The following is a 26,157-nucleotide window of genomic DNA, read 5'->3' as shown; positions in this document are numbered from 1 at the left end:
AGTCTAATGATCCCAAATCCCAGCGTAATGATCTCATTTGCTGCCACACTAGTCCGGCAGCATCTCCTGAACTGATTACATTCATAGCACTTCAAGAGCAAGATCCTTGGAGAGATTTTGAAAATGACATCATTAGTAGCCAAAGATAGGACTTGATACACAGGAAAAATAAACAAACAAAAACCAGGAGGAACTGGTGAGGTGACTTGAGTAAAGACCTTAAGTCTGATGTCCAGTATCCACACAAAACAATAGTTTGGGGCAGTGGTACATGCCTGTCACACCAGCACTGGGCAGGGCGTGGGGGACATAAGGAAGGGTAGAAACAGTTGAGTCCTGACGCTTGCTGGTCAGCCTGTATATAGCTGAATGAGCGAGCTCTAGGTTTAGAGAGACTCTGTTTAAAAAGAATAAGGTGGAGGGCGATAAATGGAAGACGCCCGATGTGACCTCTCTCCTCCATACTCTCACGCAAAGGCTCATTCACACACACGCATGCACACACACACACATACACACACACACACACACATTAAAAACAAATAGAAACTTGTGGGGGGGTATTCTGAAAATACATTGCTTAAAAATAACTTTGGTCTTCATAAAGTGGTACATGGACATACCAACTAACTAATCTGGAGGCTAGCAAAATACTTCAATGTGCTATCCACAGGCACATTGTTAAGTGAAACATGCTGTTGAAACATCACTGGATACGTATCTTGAAGAGGACCGCTAAGGTCACGTCCAGGATACACTTGCCAGCAGCACAATCCTGGCAAAGCTGTAAAGAAGGGAATGGAAACCATCAAATTTCAAAGTCCCTCTGGACACTTCCAACCCTAGTTGCCCTAAAATTGGACAATAAACATATTTTGCCATTGTTTACTCAGGATTAAATGAGACATTTTCTTGCTAAGAAAAAAGGCTCTTGTGGTAGTGGAAAAATATTTGATTGTTGTTGTCTTGCTTGCTTTTTGTTCCTGGTGTGGGAAAATTGAACACATCCCTCACTATAGTAGGACACGAATTTCACAGGAACTCTTGCTAGTGAATTTTCAAAGTTCCTTTCAACAGCTTTCACTAACAAAATTTTTATCTGCCATCTTCATGAAAGGTGGAGAAAATCAATGAATCTTTAAGACAAGAATGAGTAATGCTTCCAGTCCCGGGCTTTTTCTGCACAAAGTTATTTCAGCATTTTAACAATGTAATCACCTGGGATTCATCAGTTTCCACTTCATAAATAGTGGTAACTCCAAGTACTCACAGATTTCACCTTTGATTCGTTGTGCAAGTTGATAAGACCAGTACTGCAATCAATTCAAGCAGATAGTCTTAGCACATACGAACATCCTCCTCATGTCATCCTTCTGTGCAGACAATAAGATTTAGTCCAGAGATCTCAGCTGCTGGAAGTACACTGCCCTCCATCCTCGATGGAGTGCTCCACATACCGCTGATGTTAACACCATGGTGGCAAGCTCTAGACACTGATGCTTGGACCACATTCGAAATCATCAGAAGCCCTTAAGCAAGCAATGATTTTTTTTTGAAGAAAAAAACAATTTTTCCGCTTCCTCCCAGCCTCCCATTTCCCTCCCCCTCCTCCTGCCCCTCTTCCCCTCCCCCCACTCCTCTTCTCCTCCCTCTCCAGTCCCAAGAGCAGTCAGGGTTCCCTGCCCTTTGGAAAGTCCAAGGTCCTCCCCCCTCCATCCAGGTCTGGGAAGGTGAACATCCAAACTGTCTAGGCTCCCACAAAGCCCCAGAACATGAAGTAGGATCAAAACCCCGTGCCATTGTCCTTGGCCTCTTGTCAGCTCTCATTGTCCACCATGTTCAGAGAGTCCGGTTTTATCCCATGCTTTTTCAGTCACAGTCCAGCTGGCCTTCGTGAGCTCCCAATGGATCGGCCCCACTGTCTCAGTGGGTGGGTGCACCCCTCGTGGTCCTGACTTCCTTGTTCATGTTCTCCCTCCTTCTGCTCCTCATTAGGACCTTGGGAGCTCAGTCCGGTGCTCCAGTGTGGGTCTCTGGCTCTATCTCCATCCATCGCTAGATGAAGGTTCTATGGTGATATGCAAGATATTCATCAGTATGGCTATAGGATAGGTTCATTTCAGGTTCCTGATCCTCAGGTGCCCAAGGAACTAACTGGGGACATTGCCCTGAGCACCTGGTAGCCGCTCCAAGTTCAAGTCTCTTGCCAACCCTTAGGTGGCTCCCTTAACTAAGATACGAGTTTCCCTGCTCCCCTATCCAACCTTACTATATCCCCAATCATCCCGTTTCCCCCAGTTCCCCTCATCCTCTCCTTCACACTTTTCTCTCCCAAACTCCCCTCACCCCTATCCCACCCCACCCCCAAGATTCCAATTTTTTGCTCAGCAATCTTGTCTATTTCCCATAGCCAGGAGGATAACTATATGTTTTTCCTTGGGTTTACCCTCTTGTTTAACTTCTTTAGGATCACAAATTATAGACTCAGTGGCCCCTATCCATGGCTAGAAACCAATTATGAGTGAGTACATCCCATGATCTTCTTTTTGGGTCTGGGTTACCTCACTCAACAAGCAATGATTCTTAAGACCCATCCAAAACAAAAACATTCAAAACAGACTTGTCAACCACAGATCTCTAATTCCAACTAATAACAGATCTGGTACATTACGGATGATATAATGTGTTTATTTTCCTAGAATCAGTGTTTTCCTATTTATCTTTCATCATTGTTAATTTTATGGCTCTTGTATTCTTAATGACACCTATAACGTTCCCCCAAAATATTCATCAATATCTTCTCATGCATGCTATAATTTTGAAAGGTAAATATTCTTTCCTCTACTACTAGAAGAAAGGAAACCTAACAGGTTATTGGACTTGATGCTCAACCTGATCCTGCAAAACCGCTATCCAACTAAAATGCTAGAATACATTTCACTCCACTTCCCTCTTCAGGTACATGAAGTTTCCTTTCATTATAAAGTCCATCTTCAGCGTTTTTTTTTCTTCTAATACTAACCAATAAGAATGTTGCAATGCATATGGACATAGTAGTGCTATTGACTTTGAGGTTCCCTTAACCCATTTTATGTTCCATAATAGAATATTACAGAATGGATAAATCATAAATGAGAAGTATTTTTTTCCTAAAAGCCTGAAAGTAAAGTGACATCTGGTGTCTAATGAAGACTTACTCGTTGTATGCTGGCAGAAGCGGATGAACAAGAGAGAGTTAGCTGAAGCTGGGCAAGCCACAGAGTGTCATCCACACAGGGATATCCTCTTTCATCTTTGGAGCCACTGTTTATGCTATCACATTAGCAGCCCTTGAAACTGGAGTAGATGTGTTCAAGTCACAGTAAGAGTTAAAAATAGACAGCTCGTCTTTTCTGGCAGCAGAAATCGTTCTGTTAATGTTTTTATTAAGATTCTGTAGAGTGTTTTGCAAGAATTAATTATACTCAAGAGATCAGTGAGCTAGTGTAAGAGATCAATAAATAACTCACTCTGACTATGCTAATTTGCACATTATTGTGATCTAATTTTGTAGGGGTGTGTGTGTGCACGTGTGCACATGCATGCAAGTTTGTGTGTACAGGTGCAAACACATATGTGTGTGTATGTGTCCTTGGAGTCCCAAAGAGAAGTGCAGGTGTCATTCCTCAAGTGCCATTAACCTCCTCTTCTCCCCCGGAGCTGGGGCTTGTTGTTGAGTCAGAACTCACTGAGTGGATGAAGCTGGTTGGGTAGAAAGTCTTAAGGTCTGCCTATCTCTGCCTCCCCAGAACTAGAAAAAGTGTGCATAGTCACATTCGGATTTTCTCTTCTTGTTTAAGTGGTTTTCAAAAATCAAGCTCAAGTACTTCTATCAGTTTCACTATCTCTTCTGTCAAACATACTATTTTTTTTCCAGGGTATTCTGTGAAAAAGCTATACAAAGGAAACTACCCTTCCTTCTGGCTCATCATTATTTTCATGTTATTAATAAGGAACAACTAAAGTTAGAATTTAAAATCTTCTGTCTAACCTTCAAAATAAAAACTTTTCATATTTTGATGATTCTGGCCATATTAGGAAGCATGTTTAGGGAGTAATCTATTACATATGTTTGCATTTCTAAAAATCAGTCTATTAAATAATATTTATATCTAAGACGTACAATTCACATTAATTTTGTCATATTTTATAATTATATTTCATGTACTTTGAAAACACTAGACATAACACAGAAACTGACTGACTGCTAATGGACTATAACTTAATTTGTAAATAGCATGTTACCAGACTAGTGATAGTTTGACATTTTAGCCATGTGTTTTTAGATTTACAATAATTTTATGCCTTGAAAAAATTGTTTTTGAAGAATGCCTGGAGATGGTTACTGCAAATAATCCCATCTGAGCTTTGCAATCACTTCCACTAAAATTCAATCAACAAGTTAATCCCAGATATTCAAGTACTGAAGCAAAACCCAGGAAATATGAAAATTTAAGGCAATGTGACTTCTCTGAAAATTACTAATTCCACAGCAAAGGACTCCAAGGAGTGGTAATTGAATTAAATACCTAACAGAGAATTTAAAAGATTGATTATAAGAATGTCCAACAACAGTTTTTAAAAAGGACACAAAAGTTATAAATGAATTCAATGAGCTGAGGGAAATAAGTCAATAAAAAAATCTAAATAAATTTGAATTCAATAAAGAGATATAAATGCATTCAAATGAAATTGTGGAAACAAAAAGTTGAATTAGTCAAACGAACACCCAGTGAAATGCCTCTGGTAGAAAGGGTGAAGTAGGAGACAGACGAGTGGGCCTGATGGCAACTTAAAAAAGTCTCAGCGATTTCAGACAGTGACAAATGCCACAAAAGTGTGGAGAGAATGTGTGAGGTTTGTGAAATACGTGAAAATATCATACCTTTCCACTGTGGTCATAGAAAGAGAAGATAAAGGCTTTGAAAATATATCGAAAAATTCACAGAAAATATTTCCAAAGCTGGAGAAACAGATGACGTTCAAAACTAGAAAAAGAGATGACTTTCAGATACTAAGCATTTAGAACATCAAACATACAAGACAGGAATAAAAATTCATATGTCATATTGTGGCTTTTTTAAAAAGTAATAAGACTGATATTGCTATTGAGAAAACCAAGTCTCACATAATGACAAACCCATCAGAAAAATAGATTTCTTAAGGCAAACTCTCAAATCCAGGGGTTATGAGATGATGCATTTCAATCCCTGAAAGTATATTAACTACCAACCTAGATTATTATGTACAGAAAAACTATTTTTTATAATTGGCCTGAGAAAGAAAAAAATTTCATGGCAAGTATAAACCAAAGAAGTTCATTACCACTAAGCAAGCACTGTAGAAGCTATTTGAAGAAGGAACCTACACACTGGAAGGAAAAGAAAAACACACTCTGGGTTCAGAAAAGAATGAACTTTAATATAAAAGAAAATAAGCCGTGAAAATTAGGAAAGTACTAAATAACACAAAACAAACAAAATAAATAGAATTAATAATACTCTTCAATGATAACTATAAATGTTATTGTCTTGATAGATTAATATCAAACAGTGATACCATAGCAATAATAAAGTCTTCCAGTCAATCAAAGAACAGATCCTATAGAATTCATTGCTGAATTCTACCTACCTTTACAGAATAACAAATACCAATATTTCCCAAACAATTAGCCAAAATAGAAATGGAAAGAAAGCTACTGTCATAGCCATAGTTAGCATCAGTTGTCAACTTGGCACAGTCTAGAGTTTTCTGAGTGAGTCTCTGTTAATGGCTTGTCTGTGACCATGTCTGTGAAGGGATGTCTTGATAGGTAATTAATATGGGAGGGCCCAGCCTACTATGTGCAACACCACCCCTAGGCAGGTGAACTTGGGCTGTGTAAGAATCCTACCAAAGCTAGGCATTGGTGGCATATGCCTTTAATCACAACACTTGGGAAACTGAGATAGGTGGATCTTTGTGAGTTTGAGGTCAGCCTGTTCAACAGAGTAAGTGCCAGGGCAGGCTCCAAAGCTACAAAAAGAAATGCTATCTCGAAAAACAGTAATAATGATGATGATGGTGATGATGATGATGATGATAAGAATGCTATCAGAGGAAGGGAAGGAAGAAGCCAGTAAGCAGCATTACCTCACAGTTTCAGTTTCCAGCTTTCTGTTCTGAGTTCCTGCCCTGAATTCTCTCAGTAAAGCATGGTTACCTGGAGGTATAAAGTAAAATATGCCCTCAATTTGCTTTTAGTCAGAGTGTTCTATCTATCATGGCAACAGAGAATCAAGTAGGTTAGGTACCAAATTCTTTCTATGAAGGAAATACTGTACAACTAGCTAAGGGCACACACCCATACAAAGAAAGTTATCTGATTATCTTCCTAATGAACACAGAATGAAAATTTTTTTAACAAAACACTGTCAAACTAAAGTGTCTTAGTTAGGATTTCTATTGCCATGACCATGGCAACTCTTATAAAGGAAATCACTTAATTGGGGTGGCTTACTGTTTCAGAGGTTTAGCCCATTATCATTATGGCAAGACAGGCTGGTAGCATGCAAGCAGACATGGTGCTATAGAAGGAGTTAAGAATTCTTCCTTGATCCACAGGCAACAGGAAGTGAACTGTGACACTGAGCAGAGCTTGAGCACAGGAGACCTCAAAATCCACCCCACAGTGGCTCACTTCTTCCAATAAGGCCACACATACTCCAAAAAGACCATACCTCCTAATAGTTAGTACCTCTCCTTTGGGAGGCCATATTCTTTCAAGCCACCACACAAAGTTAACTACACATATGAAGTTAGCTTACAATGATTAAATAGGCTTTTTTCTAGGAATAAGAGGGTGATCCAATATAGGAAAAACAATAAATGTAATCTATTAGATGAATAGATCCAATGAAGCAAATCACATGAGCACCATAATAGAAGCAGCAAAGGCCTCTAACAAAGGCCTCTTTATGATAAAAGTCCCTAGAATATGAGAAAAGAAGGAAGGACTGTATGTCAACAAAAATGTAACTAGTACACCATTTTAGTTTTATTGTCTTAGTGTAAGGGTTAATCATATATTGAATTTTATAATAGTTTGTTTTCTAGATTTTCACTGCTCCTTAGCGTTTCTCTTTATTGCTGCCATGCTCTTACTACACCCTTTTCCCATGAGTACTTATTATATATAAGAAATTTCTGAGCAGTTGGGATATCAAACAAAAAATAAAAAATATTTTATCCACATTAAAATTTGTCATGAGCCATGCCACATTGTAATGCCATATGTTGTAAGTCACCCTTTAGGGGTGACTTCTGTTGTGATTCTAGTCGTGGTGGGTTCATCCATTCCAGGGTAGGGGTGTGAGGATTGGAAAAGTTTAGTGGGAGGAACAGAGATGAGAAAGAACCACAGAGACATAGGATAGTCTCAGGAAGGCCACTCAGTGCCTCTTGCACATTGAGTTCTGAGTTCACCCATGTTTAATTTTCATACACTTTTATACCCCACTACAACACAAGGGAGATGGCAAAAGGCTGCTTTAACATGATACAAAGGACAACTAGAAAAGTTACTTCTTTCAATACTTTATAGATCAAGTCATTAATTCTTGAGAAAAGCATTCTGTTATTTAGGTAGTGAACCCACTCTAGACCAAGTATCCTGAAGGCAGCCATTCCCTAAGTCAAACCTCCTAATTCAAAAGAAGGATCACAAGTATGCTTGAATTCTCTAACCTTTGGTTAGGGTGGAATGGATCTAACTCTACTGGCTGTTTTGATGTTCAAAACATTAAGTAACCATACCCTAGGTCAGGGTGTGTAGCCATAGTTGTTGTCAACAAGTTTGAGTAACTTCAAGCTCTCTGACCTTCAGACAAGGTGAAATAAACTCACATTTTTGGCCACCACAAAAATTGAGACAACCAGCTTAAAGGGATATTATCGATCATAAGTATGTCATGAAAACCCACATGTTCAAGGCTTGCTCCTAGATGGTTGTGCTCTTGGAAAGTGGCAGAACTTTTTAGAGGTGAGGCCTAAGTAAAGAAGGTAGATCATTTGGAAATGTGTCCTTGAAAAGACTATTGGGACTTGTGCTTTGAATGAGAATGCCCTCCAATGCGCCTATGTTTAAATATGTGATCCCTAGTGGATAGAACTGTTTGGGAAGGATTGGGAGGAATAGCCTTGCTGGAGGAGGTGTGTCACTGGTGGTAAGTTTTGAAGTTTCAAAGACTGCCATTCCCACTGTCTCTTTCATGCCTACTTCCAGATTACGGTGCACTTTTCCTGCTGTTGCTACCACTGTGCCTTTGTTTCTCCTTCTTGGAATCTAATGAAGCCCCTGAAACTATAAGTTCAAATTAAACACTTTATTTTATAGGTTTCCTTGGCCATGGTGTCTTATCTCAGCAATAAACAACTAGGGCAGGACCCCAACCTCTCTTCCTAATTTTCCTTGATTCCTGGCCACTGTCGAGAGAGCAGTTTTCATGTACTCCTGCCATAAGGAACAACTTTGCTACAGACTTGAAACAACCCATGCAAATGACCACAGGCTAAAACCTATTATATTGTAAAACAATATAAATTTTTCTTCCTTCTAATTGTATTGGTCAAGTACTTTGCCACAGCAATGGGAAGTTAACTATTAGAGGCTATTCATCTTCCTGATCAACTAAACTAAGGGTATCATGAAAAGGTCATTAAAGAAGAGATAGCAGTTAAATACATAATAAAATTGCTGTTTGTCAGGAAAAGAGTGAATTCAACTTACTATGTAGAATCAATCACTATGTGTACTTAGGGTTTCAGCAGATCTCAAGTTCTTTAATTGAGTTTTCATTTTTCAGCTATTCAGAACAGATCTCTGGTTTTCTACCCTTAACTGCACTAAGGACATTAACTCTGAGCCTTCCACTTTTGTCTTTACAACTCTGTAGAAATGAGAAGATGATACTGAGTTGTATTTGATTTTCTGAGTTTGCAATTGGGAATCAAGCCAGTGAATTGTAAGCAGAGACTGCTCATTCATTTCCTGGCCACCCAGACCCAAATACTCACATAGAAACTATATTAATCACAATATTGCTTGGCCTATTAGCTCAGGCTTTTTATTAACTAACTCTTACATCTTAAATTAACCCATTTCTATTAATCTGTATATCACCACAAGACTGTGGCCTACAAATTAACCCATTTCTATTAATCTGTATAGCTCCACACGACTGTGGCCTACCAATATGGTTCTGGCATGTCCTTCTCCTTCGGCAATTACATGGCGTCTTTTGACTCTGCCTACTCTCTCTCTGTATGATTCCAGTCTGGCTATATTCTGTCCTTCCATCAGCCAAAACAGTTTCTTCATTAACCAATGGTAATAAAACATATTTATAGCATAGAGAGAGGAATCCCATATCACTGAATAGTATTCCTTCAGCCTCTGCCTTCCAGTTCCTATCCTGAGTTTCTGCTTGTGATAGACTTTTAAACTATAAATTGAAACAAACTCTTTCCTCCCCAATCTGCTTTTTGTCATGGTGTACTTTCACAGCCATAGAAACTCTAACCTTGAAGGCCAGAGAGTTCATTAGCCAGTGGGATTCCACCAAAAAAAAAAAGGAAAGAGAGAGAGAGAGGAAGGGGAGGAAGAAAGGAAGAAAGAGAGAGAGTGAGAGAGAAAAAGAGAAAGAAAGAAAGAAAGAAAGAAAGAAAGAAAGAAAGAAAGAAAGAAAAAGAGCTTGTCTTACAAGCTTAGTGATGTCCACTAGAGGCAATTTTCACACTCTGGGGATATTTGACCTTGGCAAGAAAATTTGGTAGTTGCAACAACAACAATTCATTACACACAGACAGCTCTAACGACAGTTATGTATCCCCATATGTTCATACAGGTTGCATATGCTTCACCTTGAGAACTGGGACTTGAATGTATTTTAGACTTTCAGCTTGGCTCTTAAGATATAAAGGGGAACTTTTGAGGTTCGAACTGTGGATTGCTGCCCACCTCCCTTTCCCTACGATCTGACACTGCTGCTAAAAACAGAGGAAAAGAATGCTGAAATGGGACTGGTAATAAGCACAGATTTTTCCAAAGATACCTTGAAGGAAAATATTAAAAATTCATCACTAATTTTCTCAGAGATGATGAAAAAACATTAAAAACACTTCTATGAATGTTATGAAATTTTAATCCATCTGTCCTATCTGCTGGAAAAGCATTAATCCTTGATGGTTTCTCATAAAAATGCTAACAAGTCTTTATAGAAAAGGTGAATTCAGTGTTGTTTTGAATATTTCAGAAGAGAAAAAAACTTATTGATTATTATTCTGTTTTTAATAGTAGTTTATTTAATAGTACAGAACCATGATTTGCTTGCAACTTTTTTTTAGAAAATGTGATGTGATTGTTTTCACTGTCCTTTTTCTCTCTCATATTCCTCCTCCCTTCCCCCAACCTTCACCTTCCCTCCTTCCTTCCCCCACCTTCTCTTTTCCTCCCCCTTCCCCTTCCTTTTCCTTCCCTCCTCTCTTTCCCCCAACCTTCTCCTTCCCTCTTCCTTTCCTCCACCTTCTCCTTCCTTTCCTCCTTCCTTCCTCCCTCTAGCACATTCTCCTTCCCTGATAATCTTCACTCTGCTCTACTTTCCTCACCTAGGCAGATAACTAGGTAAGAGTCAAGGATGTGCAGGTGTCTCTGTTGTGTGAGACTTTGACTCATATGGCAGTTCTATTCCAGTTTTATAAGGCATTTCCATGATAATTTTCCTAGTGGTCGATCAGGTTCCTTTTTCTGAGTATCCTCTGTTGCATGTGTTGCTTCTTGTTTCTCTCATCAGAACCACTCTGAATTGGGTGATCTGGGATGTAACATGGAGGGCCAGCTTGTTGAGGTTTCTGTCCCGCCCAATATCCCACAGCCGGCAAGTCCCAAAGAAAATCACACACAGAGAGTCTACACTAGGTTATAAACTGATTGGCCCATTCGCTCAGGTTTTGTATTAGCTCTTATAACATATGTTACTCCATTATCCTTAACTATGTTAGCCACATGGCTCGTTACCTTTCTCAGCCCGGCAGATTACATCTTGCTTCTTGGTGGTCTGGGCAGGAATGAAAAGAATGGGCTTCCTCCTTTCCAGCTTTCTTCTGTTCTCATCGCCCCTCCTCTACTTCTTGTCTGGTTGACCCGCCTATACTTCCTGTCTGGCCAATCAGTATTTTATTAAAATACATGATTGACAGAATACAGACAATTCTCCCGCACCACTGGGATACCAGTGTAGGTGTTTTGTATCTATGATCACTTGTTTGCTCTGGTCCTGGGGATCAATTTCAAGGCATTGCACGGATAGGCAAACGCCACGAGCTTCATCTGCAGTGCTTTCTTTTCTACATCAGGGGCTTGCTGTGGAGCCAACACTAGCCTTAACTGTCTCTTCCTTTGTCTCCTAAGGATTATAGGCTAATGAGCGTATGTCTGTAGCATCAGTACAGTTTAGATTTGCTGTTTACAGTTTAGATTGTCCCTAATGACTAAAGATGTTGAGAGCATCTTTCATGTATTTTTGGCTATTCATACTACTTTAGAAAGGGTCTGTTTATTGTTTATATTAGTTGTTTCTTTGTTGTTAACTTTTGAGATCTTTATATAGCCTAGATACGAATACCCTGTCAGGTAAACAACTGGCAAGCACTCCTCATCCACTCTATGGGTTGCTGTCCTTCAATCTCTCATTTATTTTAATGGGCATATTTTTAAAACATAAGTATACCAATACTCCCAGAAACTTCACAAAAGTGCAGAATTGAAAATTGTGTTTTATACCTACTGCTATTAGTGGAAAAATCTTAAAATATTCATTAGTAGTCAGAATCCTTGGATCCATGAAAAGAGTAATATGCCATACTTGCATTCTAAACCACTTCACTCAAGACTATAAAGAAGGTATGGCAATTAAACACATGAATAAATTTTATCATACCACTTTTTAAATTAAATTTATTTTATTTTCTAAGAAAGAAAATAAACTATCTTTTTTCCATTTTACATATCAATTCCAGTTCCCACTTCCTCTTCCCACTCTTTCTACCCCTGCACCCCAACCCCATCCACTCCCCAGAGAGGGCAAGGCACATTACTTTGGGGAAGATCCAAGGTCCTCCACACTATATCTAGGTTGAGAAAGGTATCAATCCAAAGAGAATGAGTTCCCCAAAAGCCAGTACAAGCAGGGACAAATCCTGGTGCCACTGTCAGTGAACCTGCAGTCTGCTTCAGTCATACAACTGTCACCGTCATTCAAGGTGTCTAGGTTGGTCCTATGCTGGAGTTGGTGGCTCCCATTAGCTCAGGTAAATTATTTCAGTGGGTGTCCCCACCATAGTCTTGACCTATAATAGAGTTTGACAATTAAATACATTAATAAACTTTATCATACTACCTTTAAGAAATCATTTCTGTATTTAAATACAATATTATTTAAAGTTCAGTCTTGAGTTTTAAAAAATAGCTTTCTTAATATAATAATTTTAAATAAAAATTGATAGACAGTTCCTTACTATAGTTTGCATGTATTATGGTAAGGTATATGTACAAAGATCAAATATATTTTTATTGTTAAATTGAATAGAAAAGATGTTTTGTAACATCAGCACTGATTAATGTTATACTGCTGCTATTAGCCAATGTAGTTAAACTAGAGAAAGCAATTAACCACACAAAGTGAAATGAGGAACTGACCTGTTCCTACCTGTAGATCATCAGTTATAAACACAAAAGTCCATGAACTTTAACTGAGAACCCATCACAAATAATAAAACTATTTCATTGGTGTTAGAGCACAAAACACAGTATTCCAAAATATGCTAACCTGGTACACAAAATGTTTTAAGCTGAGAGACTGAGAAATGGTAGGTATAGAAAGAGATGTGCACCTTTCTGAAGGACCACAAGAATTTCACAAGATGGGCTGAAGAGACAGCTTGGTGGTTAAGGCTCCTTTTGTTTTTGTAGAGGATCTGAATTTGGTTGCCAGAACCCACATAATGTCTCAGAACCATCTATAACTGAAGTTTCAGGGGATCCAACAGTGTCTTCTGTCTCTACAACTTTCCAGCCCTCATTAAAGCCAGTATAGAAAATGTGTAGTCATTTCCTTAGGAAGGGACTCATGTCACATAAAGCTGAATAAACGTAGGCTTTCCTCTTGTTAACCGGTTCACAGAACTTCTGGGGACGAGTGTAGGGGGTGGGAAGAATTGCTTTTCTCCTTCTGCAGCAGAATGTTAGGATAGATCTCTATGTAATGGATGTCTATGCTGTCCTCAACAGTGTAATACCTACAAATGAGATGAGTAAAAAGTCACATACATAGCTTAGGAGGAAAACTTTAGAAGACTCCTGAAGAAGATCAGATAAATCCAAATAAATAGAAGGGTCACGTTCCTTGTGGGAAAAAATCAATATGTGATACTATTACATGCTTAATTTATAAATTTATGCAATACCAAATAAAATATACTTTAAAATCAGAGGTATATAATTATTACTTTGAGATTTATTCCATTTTAACATTGAGGTTATTATTTACGAATAAAGCAAAAGTGACTAGGAAGATTGCAAAGCATGAGCAACCACATTAACTATGATAACTAAGGTGTAAAGCTTGGGAATGTATCAGGCATGTGTAAATCTCTGAGTTACATCTCCAGAACTAAAGTGAGCAATGCGGGCACAAAATACAATGCTTCTATATATAAAACAGCCTGATACTAGGAAAGTGACAGACAGATTGATTACTGGAAAAAATCTCAAACAAAAGAAATTTGAAATAAGCTCAAATGAATACAGGTGGCTAGGATATCAGAGGTAGGTTCTCCTACCAAGGCAGTGTTGGCCTTGGGACTGATACAATTGCAGAAATGAAGTTTGGGTTTAACTCTATACAATCAATTCTAAATGATTTTACATGCAAATATGAAATATTTATTGGTGAATTTCCAGCCTTACTAAGGAATTCCTTTGACTCAAAATCTAAAATCTGTAATATAAAAAAAACATATAAAAAATATACAAAAGATGGGATCAACTTGATTTCAGGTTTTTTGTTTTGTTTTGGGTTGGTTTAGGTTTTTGGTTTTGTTTTTCAAGACAGGGTTTCTCTGTAGCTTTTGGAGCCTGTCATGGAACTAGCTCTTGTAGACCAGGCTACCTCAAAATCACAGAGATCTGCCTGCCTCTGCCTCCCGAGTGCTAAGATTAAAGACATGTGCCACCACTGCCTGGCTTTGATTTTAATTTTTAAGAGAGCACTTTATTGGGCTTCACGCATAGAGTTAGAAAGCAATAAAATGATGCTGTGGTAACATCTCACTTGTAGTAAAATTCATGAGTTTGATAAGGGAATTGAAAACACTGGGAAAATGCTGACGGGATACAAAATGCTGCTGCAGCAGAAAGTATTTGTAGGACTTTGCTAAAATGATAAACTCCCCTGTTATTTAAGTCAGCAACCCTATCATAGGAAATGCACAATAATGAGTTATGTGAACTCTCAGAAAATGGCACAGAATGCAGGAATGCTCACCATGATTTTCAAAAGCATAAATCCTCCTACAGGCTATCAACAGAGTGCTGATATATTATGTTCAACCACAGGATGATACCATACACAGTCTCATGAGGAAAGAAGAAATAAAAGGGGACAGGGACAGAGATAAGGATGCCAGGAAAGAAACATAGGAGTTACCTTATTTTTACTGATATAGGAAGATTTCTAAGATACATTGTTAGGGAAAAGAAGAAAGTAGACAGGTATGTTATCAGATGCTGTCTTACCTTTGAACACCTAAGAACACACATGAGCATAAAAGTTAGAGGCACATATAGAAACTAACAAAAGATTATCTCCAAAAGGGAATTACTTGAACTACAAAGTCAGGAGGGAGATTTTTCTATGTATTTTTTCTTGATGTACTAGGATGAAACCTGGGCTTTTGTGCACACCAATTAAATTTGTGAGCCCTATATTGCAGCCCTACAAATCTGTATATCTACCTATCTATTTAACTATCTATCTACCTATCTGCCTCTCTCTCTGAATATCAATAATCCATCCATCCATGCATCTATCCACCTTTCTATCTAATAAAATTTTGAATATGAAAATTGTGAATAATGTACCTATTGCTAATATGAATTAAAATGGGGAAAGGAGGGACTGTGAGATGGCTCAGCAGTTAATAATGCTTGTATCTCTTACAGGGGACTGGCCATCAAATCCAAGAATCCCTGTCAACCAGTTCACAATTGCCTATATCTCTATAAGATTAAATTTTCTCATACAACCTCCATGAGAATTTGGATGTGCATGCACATGTATATGCACATGTACATCCATATAGACATAATTTAAGAATAAAATAGGGTCTGGAGGGATGGCTCAGTGGTTAAGAACATTTGCTTCTCTTCTTGAGAATCAGTGTTTAATTTCCAATATCCATGTCAACTTATCCACAACCATTTGTGATTCCACTGACAGAAGATGTGACATCTATTCTGGCATCCAAGGGTACCTGCATGCATGTGTGTGTATACATAAATTCATGAGCATACATATGATGACAACCTATGCTAGAGAGGATGTGGGGTAAAGGGAACACTCCTGCAAACTGGTACACCCCTTTGGATATCAGCAAGATGATTTCTCAGAAAATTAGGAAACAACCTTCCTCAAGACCAAGCAATACCACATTTGGGTATATATCCAAAGGATGCTCAATTGTACCACAAGGACATGTGCTCAATTATGTTCATAGAAGCATTGTTTGTCATGAACAGAACCTGGAAACAACCTAAATGCCACTTGACTGAAGAATGGATAAAGAAAATGTGGTACATTTACACATTGGAGTACTACACAGCAGAAAAAAAATGACATCTTGAAATTTGCAGGCAAATGGATGGATCTAGAAAATATCATATTGGGTGAGGCAACCAAATCCCAGAAAGATAAATATCATATGTACTCATTTATAAGTGGCTTTTAGACATGAAACAAAGAAAACTAGCTTACAATTTGCAATCCCAGAGAACCTAGACAATAGTGAGGACCCTGAGAGAGACTTACATGGATCTAATCTACATGGTAAATAGAAAAAGACAAGATCTCCTGAGTAAATTGGGAGCATGGGGGCCATGGGCAAGGGTAGAAAGGGAGGGTAGAGGAAGGGAGAAAAGCAAAAAAAAAATTGTATAGCTCAATAAAATCAATAAAAAATTTTAAAAAATGAAAAACCCTTTATACCTGGATATGTGTAAATGCTTGTCATGCCAACAACACATGCGAGCCTGAAGCAAAAAGTTGCAATTTTAATATCAGCCTGGACTACATGATGAGATTCTATCCCAAAAACCACATAAAATAAAACAAATATATGAATAAAAAGAATTTTTTAAATGTTTAAGAATAAACAAATTATTTTTAAAGAGAACTCAAATGGACAAGAGTTTAAGTTCATCTAACAAGCACCATGTTTTCTGAGTTAACCCTTGATCCCAACTTGCAAAATAGAAAAGAAAAAGATGGTCATCTCTATAGATGATAAAACAGGGTTCAGATATAGGAAGGTTGTTAAAATAATAAATATTTATGCAGAAGCTCTAATTATATTTAATTTTGAGGTGTAGGATTCTGCTGTATTCTGTGTGCTGTTCTAGTTGTAGTGGAGATGGGGAAATGCTGCTGAACACTTCTCTCTCTCTCTCTCTCTCTCTCTCATACACACACACACACACACACACACATACACTTTCAGTCTCATGTTACACGCGGGCAAGAGGTTAGTGGTAGCATTATGCATTGAGTGAGGAATAAAAGAGCAGGCTGAAATGCAAAGTTATATAAGATCCCACAACAAGTTGGTTTCAAGAAATGAGTGGATCAGGGTAACATTGAAGTGGGAAATCCACAGGACCAGAGAACCTCACACTATACCTATTTTCCTTTTAAAATATGTATAAGTTAAACTTGTTTAAAAAGGAATGCTCAATAATACCAACTCAGAAGAAAAGGGGACTGCTAAAGGGGTGTTTCAGAGGAGTGGGAGAGATGAGAAAGCTTTGTTATTTGGTGGGGCCTTAAATGTCAATCACAGGGCCATCGGTCCCTATAGCCTTTTGTTAAAACCATCTGCTCTTCTCACTTCCCTTCCTCCTGCATAATGCCCTCATGGTTTCTATGGAGGCAAACCTTCTCTTTTCTAGCAAAGTATACACGACCCCGGGCTTTTGCCATGATTTATCAAACCTTCAGCTTTGAGCCCTTTGAGATAAATTGTCAACTTCTTGTGGACTACCATAAAAAGAAACTTGACCTTCCAGGGTGCATTGATTGTTGCAACTTAAAAAAAAAAATATGGCTAAAGTTTTTGTTCTAGCATTGTCAGAACAGTTTTGTATTCTGCATAAAATACAAAACAACATTCCTTTCTTGTGTCTTTCTCATAAGTGGTTACTATTCTGTTGCCAACATGCCCATGTGAAAATCTAGCATTTGTTTTAAATATGAATACAAGAATCCATCATTTCCAAAGGACTAGATTTGCCCACGAGTGACCAGCGTTTAGTCATGGTGGCCTTTCAAACATTACTTCATGTGAAAATAGAGCATATCTGTAAGATGATAAACTAGATATTGCCTCTGACCGATTGGCTGAAGAATTGTCATTATCATTGTCGTCATCATCATCATCATTACCATAAATAGTTTTTACTCCCAAGAGAGAAAGAGCCACAGAAATTCCCAAAGGTAGTGATAGGATGTCTGAAAAGTCCAAAAGAATTGAAAGGTGATGTGTGGAAATGAGCCCCACAAACCATAACGAGAACATTAGTCATTCCCATATGCTGAAGTGACTTAGAAAGTGAGATATGCTGCCCAGTCCACAGATTGCAAAACTAAGTGTGTCCAGAAGAGGACCCCAGTATACAAGATCGAAAACCAGGAAAGGCCAAGATAATTTTAGTGCATATTTGGCCTGTGTCCAATCTGGACACAACAATGCATCAATCGTAGGAAAGACGGTTCAGCATCCATTCCTTATAACATGCTCAGAAATGGCAGTCTCAGTTTTCTGAAGACACAGAAATAAGCTGCCCAAGCTTTCATTTTTTTTGTCCTTATTTTTTTCCTTTTTATTTTTTGAAGTTTTGGCAATTGCAATATTTTTAACTTTATTTTTAATTTATGTTTTATTTCTTATTTCCAGTCATGTAATTTTGTTTACAAATTGTTCATTATTGAGCATTCTTTTTTCCTGCTATTTTTAAGTAATATTTCAGTTTTATCACAATGGAATGTTCCATTTGGTTTGGTTTGATTTTTTCTCAAATGCTTTTATTTTCTACCTTCTTTTTATATTTTTCAGCTTTGTGATTTATCATTATTGGGAAGTCTTTGCTTTCTTTTTCATCTATTCTAATCTCTTACTCCACTCTGCTTCCCTATCTTTTCTATTTTTCTTTTTCTTTTCACTTATTTATCTTTGCTCCCTTCCATTTTCTCTTTCCCATTTTATCTCCAATTATCCAGTCACTCAGTATTTCCATATTTCTTATAGCTAAAATTTAATATCATACTCTATTCTACATTATGTTTCCCCATTTTGTGATGTATGGTCATTGGTGATATATTACTGGAATATAACAATTCTTAGTGTGTTTCATATGCATACAGCTTGATAATGTTACTGAAATCAATTTCTTTTTTTTCATTCAGTGGACTGGGATTGAGCACTCAACAGCAGCCTAGTCAATAGACTGATGCTCAATTCCCCCATTTACCTACCTTTTTACAGACAGACAAAAAAAAACACCAAAAGAAATGTTAAATATTTATTAGCATAAATATTCTTTTTTTTTTTTGGAAGGGAAGGTGAGATTTTCTTTATTGATTTTTATTGAGCTCTACAGTTTTCTCTGTTCCCCTCCCTGCCTCTCCCCTCTCCCCTTCAACCCTCCCCCAATGTCCCCATGCTCCCAATTTACTCAGGAGATCTTGTCTTTTTCTACTTCCCATGTAGATTACATCTATGTATGTCTATCTTAGGGTCATCATCATTGTCTAAAGTGAGACTTTAATGCTGTCATAGGAAGATACAGATGCCAGCAACATGCAACAGCTGCCAAGGAAAGTTTAAGGCAGTGTGCAGAAGTAGCCTGTGAGAGCCTCCAAGGTCTTAGGATGATCTGCCCCACTGCAATATGTACCATATGATAGGCACAGAGTTTGAGGATTTAATGATTGACTTCCTAGACTGTGGTCTTGTATTTGGGCAATCACTTTTTTCAAGGCCTCATTATTTCTCATTTGAAATAAGGATATTTCTAGCTTTATTATATAGCTTATAATGGTACCTTTTATAGAACACAATGTAGAAAATAATATTTTACATGAGAAATCTTCAAGGGTATATTACATTTCATTTTAGTACTCATTTGTCTTCTTTTATCAAAGTGTGAACTTGTTCATTTTTGGAGAAGGATAAGTTATCTGGCTCACATACGCTGTGACTGTTCTTTGTTTCTGCTTTATCTTTCCTCAGGATCTTTGTAACACTAAGATACAGTGTCTGAGGAAAAGTAGAAAGGTATGCTTTGGCAATGCTCCCAAGTCTACCTCCAGAGTAGACTCAAAGATTCAAGGCCATATTAGCTTTCAGTTTCTATAAAACACTAAATAAAGCTACAGGGTTCAAAAATACAATCATAAGACAGACACAGTGTCAATATCTTTAGCATAAATATTCTTAAGGTAACCCATTCATCTTATTAGATACAGAAAAGACCTTTGACAAGAAAATCCCTTCATGATAAGAATACTAGAGAATCTAGAAATACAGAGGACATACTTTACATACTTTACATACAGAGGATCTTCACATACTAAAGACAATATACCCCAAACCCACAGCAGAAATCATGCTAAGTGGAAAAACAAAAACAAAACGAAGAAAAACAGAAACAAAGTATTTCTACTATGCTCAGGAACAAGATAGCCATGTCCATGTTCTTCATTCTTGTTCAATATAGAGCATGAAGTCTTACCTTGAGCATTCAGACAAATGAAGAAGATACAGGGAACACATGTAGATATTATTCTATATATAAAAGACCCTAAAGACTGCACCAGACCTGATGAATGAATTCAACAACCTAGCAGTAACCTAGCAAGAACACACAAAAATCAGTCACTTTCCCACACAACCAGCGCACATAGTGAGAACAAAATCAGAAAACAATTCATTCACAACAATTCCCAAACAAACAACTCGTAATAAATCTAACCAGGAAAGCAGAAGATTTGTACAGTGAGAAATTTATGACAATCAAAGAGCAAATTAAAGGATGCATAAGAAGATGGAACTCCCATGCTCGTGGGTTAATAGGATAGTTAGTGTCCCACCAAGCAAAGGTGATGCACAGCTTCAATGCAATTAGTGCAATTCTTTACAGAAATTGAAAAAAATCATCTACTTCATTTTGAAAATAAAAGATAACTAGGATGACCAAAGCAATTTTGAACAATAAAATAACTGTTACAAGCATCACCATCCCACTTTTTAAGTTATAGTACAAACCCATAGTAATAACAGCCTGGTACTGGCACAAAGACACATCGACCAATAGAATAGAGCTGAGAACCCATATATATTAATTCTACACATTTATATCTGCCCGTTTGTTGACAAGGATGCCAATAATACAATTTGGGGTGGTGGTGGGGGCAAGAAGACATCTTCCACAAATGATCTGGACAAACTGAATATGTAGAAAATGTGGAAAACATGTAGAAAAATGAAGCATAATCCTTACTCTAATCCTGCATAAAACCCAACTCCAATTGGATAAAAAATCTCGATGTAAGACCTGAAACCATGAATATGGTAAAATAAGAAAGTAAAAAGTAATCATAAAATAATTGGCACAGAAAAACCTTTCCATGGGAAAAACAGTAAAATCAATTTCTGTAAAATATCAGGAATGAGGCAAGGGTGCCTACTCTGACCTCTCTAATTTGATGGTGAGTTTTTGGTTAAGAGACCAGAAAGATGTGAAAGGAAAACAAATGGGAAAGGAAGATGTTAAACTCCATTTGAAGATTACATGATGCTATATTTAAAAAATCCCAATGACTCCAGAAAACTCTTGGAACTTATAAACACTCATGGCAAAGAGATAGGATAAAAAAATTCAAGATACAAAAACTAGTAGCCCTCCTACGTGCAATAAATTTGCTATGTGTGCTGCTGGTTTTCAGTCAGTTTGACAGACACTAGGATAACCTGGGAAAGGGGAAGCTCAACCGAGAAAATGTCTCCATCATAATGGTCTGCAGGCAAATCTGTGGGGTATTTTCCTGATTAATGACTCATGTAAGAGGGCCCAACCCACTGTGAGTGGTAAGCCCTCTGGTCTGGTGTCTGTATAAAAAAGAATGTGCAAAAAGACAAGCTAAGCAAGTCCTGGGAATCAACTCAAAAAGCAAGGGTTCCATGCAGCCTCTGAGTGAGATCCTGCTTGAGGCTCCTACCATGAGTTCCCTTCCTCCATGATGGACTGTAACTGTAAGTCTGATAAACTCTTTCCTCCCTATGTTGCTTATTGTTATGGTTCTTTTTTTTTATTGAAAAAAAAATTTTCCACTTCCTCCCTGCCTCCCATTTCCCTCCCCCTCCTCCCGCCCCTCTCCCCCTCCCCCCACTCCTCTTCTCCTCCTTCTCCAGTCCCAAGAGCAGTCAGGGTTCCCTGCCCTGTGGAAAGTCCAAGATCCTCCCCCCTCCATCCAGGTCTAGGAAGGTGAACATTCAAACTGTCTAGGCTCCCACAAAGCCAGAACATGAAATAGGATCAAAACCCCGTGCCATTGTCCTTGGCCTCTAGTCAGCTCTCATTGTCTGCCATGTTCTGAGAGTCCGGTTTTATCCCATGCTTTTTCAGTCACAGTCCAGCTGGACTTGGTGAGCTCCCAATATCAGTGGGTGGGTGCACCCCTCGTGGTCCTGACTTCCTTGTTCATGTTCTCCTTCCTTCTGCTCCTCATTAGGACCTTGGGAGCTCAGTCCGGTGCTCCAGTGTGGGTCTCTGTCTCTATCTCCATCCATCGCTACATGAAGGTTCTATGGTGATATGCAAGATATTCATCAGTATGGCTATAGGATAGGTTCATTTCAGGTTCCCTATCCTCAGGTGCCCAAGGAACTAACTGGGGACATTGCCCTGGGCACTTGGTAGCCACTCCAGGTTCAAGTCTCTTGCCAACCCTTAGGTGGCTCCCTTAACTAAGATATGACTTTCCCTCCTCCCCTATCCAACCTTCCTTTATCCCCAATTATCCCGTTTCCCCCAGTTCCCCTCATCCTCTCCTTCACACTTTTCTCTCCCCATCTCCCCTTACCCCCAGCCCACCCCACCCCCAAGATTCCAATTTTTTGCCCAGCAATCTTGTCTACTTCACATCAATAGAGACCTAGCTAGTACACCGGGAAAGAAAACACATACACAAAATAATCCCATTCACAATAGCTTCACACAAAATGTACTAAAATAACTTCAATGATACATTTGGACAACAAGGAAAAGAAAATCAGCTGAGAGTAGGAAAAGTAAAATATGAAACTCCTGGTAACTTGTAGCCCTATATTTGCATTGTTTTAGAATGTTAAAATTAGATACTAATAGTTTGCTATTGTCTGTGGTTATTATCATAAACTTACAATTTAGGATATATTAAATACATTTATCAATAGCTTAATCTTGACTACAGGCAAATATAAAATGAACACACATAAATATTTAACTTAATAGTATGTGAGAAGCTGATATTAAAATCAGTTCAAGCAAATACTTAAATATATGTGTTACATGTATTTATATATGCATATATAATCTCTGAAATTTCTAAAATAAATATAAAGATAATCAATGAGAGATCAAACTGTTTAATATATTGTATAGGATGACTAATTTGGTGGTCCTCCAGACAAAATTTATGTGTATCTCTCATATACAATGTCCTGCAAGATAGTCTTTGGTTCTTCATAGCAGTAATGTTTCCCCAATAAGCAACCATTAGTCAGCTGCTGCACCAGTTGTGCCAAAGGTCTCTCCTGCCTGTTTCAAGTTTCATGTAACTTTTCAATTTGCAAAAGACGTGTTTTATTGTCTATTCTGCTTCAAGTGTAGTATATATAAAAGATGTCTTGGGACATTAGAGCATATCAGCTGGGACTAGGGATATAGATGGAGGAAAACATTATCTGGTAAAACTGAGTTAGAAATACAAAGGGGCTGGAGACATAGCCCAGTGGTTAAGAGCCCTGTCAACTCTGGCTGCTCTTCCAAAGGACATGGTTCCAATACCCAGCACACACACGGCAGTTCACAACTATCTATAATTCCAGGTCCACGGGTAGTGGCCTCTTCACACAGACGTACATGCAAGAAAAACTCCATTGCACATAAAACAAATCTTAAAAAAAAGAAATACAAAATACAAAGTAGAAGAATAAGATTTGGGGAGATTTTAAGAGTGTGTTTTCTATTACTGGTATATTCACTATAAATGCATTTCTAATAGTTTCTATGGAGAGCCCACCAGACACAGTCTATAGCCAGTTGAAAGTCTTTATTCCAGCCAGTATTTAGGACCAAAGTGTAGCTCTAAGCTTTAGAGGAATGGGCTTTTAAAGGCAAAAACCACATCCTGACTCTCACTTAGCAGTTACAGGGGGAGGTTTGTACTAGCAAGCAGTTTAACAGAAGCTAAGGTAAGCTATTAGCTGGTGTGTGTGTGTGTGTGTGTGTGTGTGTGTGTGCAGTCTGCACAACCAGGCAGTTTAATGGAAGTCAAGATAAATTAGCAGGACTATCTTAACCTCGGGTTTCTGATAAGAGTTGGGTTATTTTCTACAATACTTCACATCAAGGAGATCCAATTCTAGTAAAACCTAAAATAGCCTCAGCAAGAATACATGATGGGGGAACCTCTGCAATGTCTTATCCTGTCATGTGCCACAGAAGCTCAGATTTGGGATGTGGAGAAAAAAAAAACTTTTTTGTTTATATAGCAACACCGTAAATTTATCAGTTTCTTTTTATCTAACTGGATAATTTATAATGTATGACTAATTGTGACACATAAAATAACTAAATGCTTTAATACTACATCATTAGTTTCACTTTTACATTTCCTTAACACATCTTTGAAAGACCATTGTTGTGTAGGAGTTTCCTCCATGGTTAAAACCTTTCATTTTGGAGGGAAACTTCTTGAGACATGAACTATAAAAGGAAAGTGAAACAGAGGAGGTTTGCAAGGAGGTGAAACAGCAGGATATTATAGGGTGAGGTGCAAACACTCCAGAGAAGCACCTCAACAGGAAGCAGTCAAATAAAAATAGCTTCAGGAAGTCCCTGAAACTGACCAGGTACCTCTCTCCAAGGGTACATAACCAGTAAATTCTACTGAGACGCTCTCAACTGAACAAAGCTCCAAAGGAAAAACCAGCTGAATAGCCTGGAAGAGACAAAGACCAGCAGAGCTGCCTAGCAGAGGCTCAGGACTACTAAATCACATGGAAAGGACACTCACCAACTGTTGAGCTGCCTGCAGACTGTGCAGAGCACTCCCAGCTTCCCAGCTTTTGTGAGCTGTCCCCCATGCTGAGTTGGTGCTGGTCACACAACTTTCTTTTAGTCATTTCCACTCCTCTAAGTAAGCACTCGACCATAGTTCTGCAAATAACCTCAGTATGACTCAGTGGTTCCTCAGTCTTGACTTTGGTGGTAACTGTACTTGTTGTGTATGTTGTGGACTCCCTGACTGGGGTGAGTAGACGCATGTGGGGAGTATGTATCCCCAGGAAAAGTCAACACATAACAGTCATGCCATTTTCATCTCTTTTGGTAGTGATAATGCATTGGAAAGAGGCTTAATGAATGCAATGCCACAGTAGTTAGAAGCCATGAATGTGTTGTCCTGGGAATTTAAAAGGATCAAATTGTAAGGATTTAAAACTGAACTAAATTTCAGGTTCTTGAAGGAAAGACTTTGAATGCCAGGCATAAAAATCCTAAGATGAATGATACTACAGAGGACTATGACTGGGGTTTTAATGGGTATTGCGTCTGATTAATGAGGTGTTTTATCCCCGAAGGGAATTTAATACAATAGGATGGGGAAAAGACCATATCAGTCTTCAGTGTTCAGACTTGGGAAACAGAAATGGGATTACTTTCAGTGCTAAAATTTGTCTGTCATTTATCATCCAGTTAACTCAAAGACCTGCCTCTCTTTCTCACCTTGTTAAAAAAAAAAAAAAAAAAAAAAAAAAACATAGCGAAAACATGAAAACTGAGATGCTCATATGATTTTCTTGGGTGGCGGTGTGAGTATTGGTTGTCATTCCATGTTAATATGTTGAATACACAGTGATCAAACTCAACATGGTGTCTTAAAAATTGCAGTTACCCTCTGTAGCTTTTCATCATCATTCCTTTTTAAATGTAAAGCTTTATCATATGTATTTAGTATACAGCAAAAGAAATAATAAAGTCATACAAAGTTTATCATTTGCTCTATCACACTTGTCCTGTCTTTCATCCTCATCAATAAGAGTAAGAAAAATACTCTTATTTCTACAGTCATGTGATGTCATTGCTGCCTTTCATATTATAAGACTTTGTGCAACTATAAAGAATCTAGAATGGAATATTGATTAAGTGTTTATGTAATTTGTTTTCTAATTTAGTTCTTTGAGTTCTTTGAGTGTGTGATGTCCAATTGCAGGCATCTTCCTAAAATAAATTTTTTTCTTTGTGGTTCACAAAAGCACCATTACGTCTAACATACAACATTTTCTTTATCAAATTATCTACTGATGGATGCTTAGAATTATTCTGTAATTTGGGTATTGTGAATAGCATTGCAATAAAAATAAATGTGCTATAATTCTGTGATATTCTTACAGAGAAGTGTTCAGCTTTTATACTCAATAGCTGCATTATATTATAGTTATATTTCTTGTTTGTGAAGGAATCTTCCTGATTTCCATGTTGCTGAATGA

Source organism: Chionomys nivalis, chromosome 1 (genome assembly GCF_950005125.1).
Source record: "Chionomys nivalis chromosome 1, mChiNiv1.1, whole genome shotgun sequence".
In the NCBI taxonomy this organism is placed as follows: domain Eukaryota; kingdom Metazoa; phylum Chordata; class Mammalia; order Rodentia; family Cricetidae; genus Chionomys; species Chionomys nivalis.
This window is presented reverse-complemented; position numbering follows the sequence as displayed.